The sequence below is a fragment of the Macrobrachium nipponense genome, chromosome 32 (assembly GCF_015104395.2).
Source record: "Macrobrachium nipponense isolate FS-2020 chromosome 32, ASM1510439v2, whole genome shotgun sequence".
NCBI classification, from domain to species: Eukaryota; Metazoa; Arthropoda; class Malacostraca; order Decapoda; family Palaemonidae; genus Macrobrachium; species Macrobrachium nipponense.
The window spans coordinates 38,482,821-38,487,820 of record NC_061094.1 but is presented as its reverse complement, the minus strand read 5'-3'; the positions used below and the strand labels follow the sequence as shown (position 1 = coordinate 38,487,820).

Genomic DNA, 5,000 nt, shown 5'->3' with positions numbered 1-5,000 from the left:
TCGAATTTTTGACTGCCGGATTGGCAGCCAGGCGCGAAAACCACCCGTCCAGCGAGGAACTGCTTTCATCTCCAGGCAGACGGGGTTTACTCTAATTATTGCAACTATTTTACGTTAAATTGAATATAACCGTCCTGTTTTCGCCTTATTCTCTCCCTAGGCTGCCCATTTTTTTTTTTTTTTAGATAACGTGTAGCACACGTGGTGGGAGATGGAGAAAATGACTGGTCCAAGGATGGGGCACCCAATCAAAGACTGTTTACTCACATAAGACAAGAAACGTGAGGGGGATCTCTCTCTCTCTCTCTCTCTCTCTCTCTCTCTCTCTCTCTCTCGAAAATAGTATGTAAAAGGTAGTCGTTTTGTTACTTCTCGAAAATAGTATATAAAAGGTAATCATTTTGGTAGTTCTCGAAAATATGTAAAAGGTAGTCATTTTGGTACTCCTAGAAAATAAAATGTAAAAGGTAGTCATTTTATAGAATTAAATGAATCTCACTCCTATATACATACATGCATGAGAACAGTTCTCAGCCTGATATCTTCCACGGTAAGAGAGCTTGTTTCGTCGCTTGGTTTTTCTTAGGATACTGTATTAATTTAAATACCATTTTTTTTTTTACCCCTAGTGCCTCGAAGTTCTGTTAGGTTAATGTTCTTCCTTAGTCCAAGAGTCGTGCTCGTCTTTGTCTAAGCTGTAAACGGTAAATGAACTAGATTTCACTGGTAAACCATTGCGTTTTCTTATAATAATAAGATTACCAAGTATTCTAGAGAGATTCACGGCCGAGCGAAGGATCGTAGTTCTCACATGAAAGCGAAAAATAGAGGAAAAAATGACTTTAATCGTAATATCTAAACCGTTGCAATTCAACAGATTCTCCCATTTTACGGCCTAATGACGAAGAACATAGGAACGAGTTAATTTCGCCGTCTCTTTTCGCAGGTAATTACGACTAATGGAGGTCATTTGTCGTCGCTGCCTCTGCAATTAACTAACCGTTGTAGTCCCATGGCTCCTGTCGGGGCGTCTGGTGTGGACGAAGCTTGAAAGAGGCCGTTTCATGGGCGACATCCTTAGTTGGGTCTTGCTTGCAGTCGTTTTCCAAGTTTCACTTTGTTAAGAACGCGTTCATTTTTTTTATTGATCCCATTAACATATTTATGAATTCTTGGATTATATTTTTTATTTTTCATTATTATCTTCTTGTATGAATAGCCTTAGAGTATTGTGTGACAAGAATGCATTTGTTTTTTTATTCGACTATGTAACTCACAAGATGTTTATAGCACATGCATATTTATTCATTATGGATTTATAATGGTGTTATATATCACAATTATAACCATCGCTAGATGCAATTGCGGTTACATTTAGTCTTCCGTTTGAATAGTCTTCTTGTAAGATGATACTTGCTATGGTAACAAATGGCCATTGAAATAAACAACCAGAAACTGGCTGATAGTTAATCTCTGACAGTTTATGTTTTCGTTGCCATGGCAACGAGAAGCTGTCGTTCAAGCTAGTGACGAGAATTACGTCGATTAATTCACGAATTGCTGGCTTAGGATTCGTTGCATCTTCGAATATGAACTATCAAGAAGTAAGAAGTGGATGAAAGAACAGTATGATACTCGTAGACACGAAAGCCTGTATGGGCCTAACCAGTGTTCACGAATCTTCTCTCTCTCTCTCTCTCTCTCTCTCTCTCTCTCTCTCTCTCTCTCTCTCTCTCTCTAGTATAAATTTTAGCCATGCATCAGTTCCATGAGGATTGAGATTTTTTTCTATATTTAAAAGAAAATTATGTATAACCAGTAATTATAGAATTAAATTGTACTCCTTGATAGTTTCCCAAAGAAGAAGAATTATATCTCTCTCGTCTCTCTCATCTTCCCAGTCTCGTCTCAACTCTCTCTTCCACTCTCAAATCTCCCTCCAGGATCTCTCATCAATCTCTCCTCTCTCTCTCAGTTAACCTATGATCCATTTTTGAGCGTCGTATCTTTCAGCGCTGCGCGACCGCCGTCGAGTATCCGACACCGATACTTGTCGCACCAGCCTGTTGTTGTTGTTATTGTTGTTGCTGCTACTGCTTCCGCTGCCACCTCCGGAATTCCCGCCATTCCCGCTGCCGCTGCCGCCGCCACCACCGCCGCCGCTTCCACCGCCGCCTCCGCCGCTGCCACTGCTGCTGCTACTTCTGCTGCTACTGCTGCTGCTGCTGTTGCCGCCATCGCCGTCGCTGTTGTTGGCGGTGCTGCTGCTGCTGCTGCTGGTGCTGTTATTGGGAGGGCTGCTGTTGGCCCAGCCGCGCGACGCCGACCGGAGTCGAAGCTGGCTCTGCCCTTCTCAGGTACTTGGCGCGAGTGTGGCAATGACGGCACTTTCCTGCAGGAGAGCGGAGGCGATTAGGCAAGTGGGGTGGGGAGAGGGCGGTTGGGGGGGTTGGGGGGGAGGGGGGGATGGGGCCCCATGGGGCGCATTGGGCCGAGGAGGATGATGAGGTCAAGGGCGGAAATGGTTCCTTTCCAATGCATTTGATTGTTCTTATATATAGACAGATAGACAGATACATACATACATACATTTATATATATATATATATTATATATATATATTATATATATATATAGATATATATATATATATATATATATATATATATATATATATATATATATATATATATTCAACACTAGAGTAATAGTATTGGGTCTAGGAATCTGGTTGTACTTTACTTATGTTTTTAACAGCAAAGATATGAAGTTGGGTGACAATTTAGACTTGAGGAAAGCATTTGATAGTTCTTATTTATATATATATATATATATATATATATATATATATAATATATATATATATATATATATATATATATATACACGTATATATATATATTTTTATATATGTATATTTATATATATATAATATATATATATATATATATATATTATATAATATATATATATTATTTAACTGTGCAGATGTGAAATTTGGTCAATATAGGTAGATGTTTGAGGATTGGGTCATTCCTAGGAAGGCATTTGATTTATTTTATATATATTTAACAGCAAAGACATGAATTGGGTCACAACATATATAGATGTATGAGGATTGGGTTATTCTGAAGAAAACATTTGATCGTATTTTTTTTTTTTTTTTCATATGTTTATATCTTCATATCTATAATCTCTTGATATCTTCTTATATATCGATATATATATATAATCTTATATATCTATTCATTCAACAGGAAAGATATGAAATTGGGTCAGCAAAAATAGATGTATGGAGATTGGGGCATCCTGATTCAGAAAATTGGTTTAGTGGTATTGCATAGTCCCCGTTGAAAGGATGAATGATTTGATTTGATTTTTTTTTCTGAAAACAAATGAAGATCACAAGAGGATGCTAGAATTTATGCTATTTCTTTTCTTTACAGCACAGAAATGGAAATGGGGCACAGATACATATAAATATATTAAGAATAGGTCATCCAGACGCAAAATCCTGTTTTCTGGGATTGTGAGGGTCCCATTACAACAATAAAATATTTAATTTTTTTGTGAATATAAAGCAACTAAAGCTAAGAAGAGGATGCCAGATTTTATGCTTATGACATAAAATACAGGTAAAATTCAAAATACCATTTGAAATATTTTGGTTTTAGATGTATTTTTCTATCGCCAAAATGTTATAAACGTTTTGTTTACTGCAAAAGGATGAGAGTTGTTCCAGTATTGTTCCCGGTACATGTGATAATGGTTTTCATAATTACCTGAATAGCATTCAGCTGTTTTCCTAAATAACTTAATTTTGATCAGAATGAGGGCTCTTTGAACTTGAAAGTTTGATTCATTGTGAATGCCTTGGCAATGAAAGGAAATAAAACGATTTCACATATTTTTGTGTGTAATCCTGTTACACGCAAGTAAACAAAAATAAAACAGCTAAACCGAACCGAACCAATTCAGAACTTCGAAAAAGTCAAATAAAAAAAAAGCAAAAGTTGAGGTATTGGAGTAGTCTGAAAATAAGAAGTATTTGTTGTGTTCCACTTTCCTAATACCATTTAGCTAACTTAGCTATTTTGGGTTATCCTTGGCAGTTTGATGCCTTTTGGCCTTTGTTTTTACCGTGACAGTTATTTGGACTTTCAAACACCCACCTGTGGGAACGAAACCATTGTGAAAAATAATATGTCGATTACACCATCTCTATGGGCCGTCGTCGTCTCTCTCCCGCACAAACAAGCAACAACGGCTCGGTATTGGCAATACATAAGCTGGCTCGGGACGAAAGCCCCGGGTGTTTGTGGCCTAACCCGTTATTTGATATATTGCAGCAACCCAGTTATCTTTAGCTTATGTGTTGTCTCGTGTTTGTGTTTGGCAGCATTATTGTTTTGTCATTTCCAATTAAGTAGGTTTATGTTAGGGATCTCGCCTTTGGATTCGGTGGCCATGCCTTAGATCGACTTCGGCTGAAGATGATGGAGCGGTTATGACGGCATTTTCATTTTCTCTTATATTATTCACTAAAAATAGACAGAAGGATAAAGAGAAGGGCTGGGAGGGTTACGTGAACTCTTTCCGAATTCATTTATTGTTAGAGAACATTTCCTGCTTTTAAATGATAAATTATCATTGGGCATTTATTTATTTTTTTGCCTAACTCTCAATTTGCCATTTAAAAAAAAGATAAACATGAAAACTATTAATAGAAAATCTTTTGTAGTTTTTTTTTTCAATGTTTCATCATTTATTAACCTCAATGGCCTTCCTTCACCGTTCATTTTTATCAAATTCCGGAAACGCAAGTATGTCCAATTATTCTTTTAATTGTTTTTTGGATAAACAAACCTATTTAAAAGACAGATAGATTATTTATAGTTCTGTTTTTTAGGGTGACTGAAGATTTTGTAATTCACTCTTTCCTTTCCACTTGGTGTACTCGAGTCGATTTACTGGCATTTTACTGAAATACATATATATTA

The 5,000-nt window shown here is 36.9% G+C and overlaps 1 pseudogene; it reads right to left on the bottom strand.

Moving 5' to 3' along the window:
• LOC135207350 (uncharacterized protein DDB_G0271670-like) overlaps window positions 1–5,000 on the bottom strand; it is a 413,226-nt pseudogene that overhangs the window by 24,819 nt on the left and 383,407 nt on the right.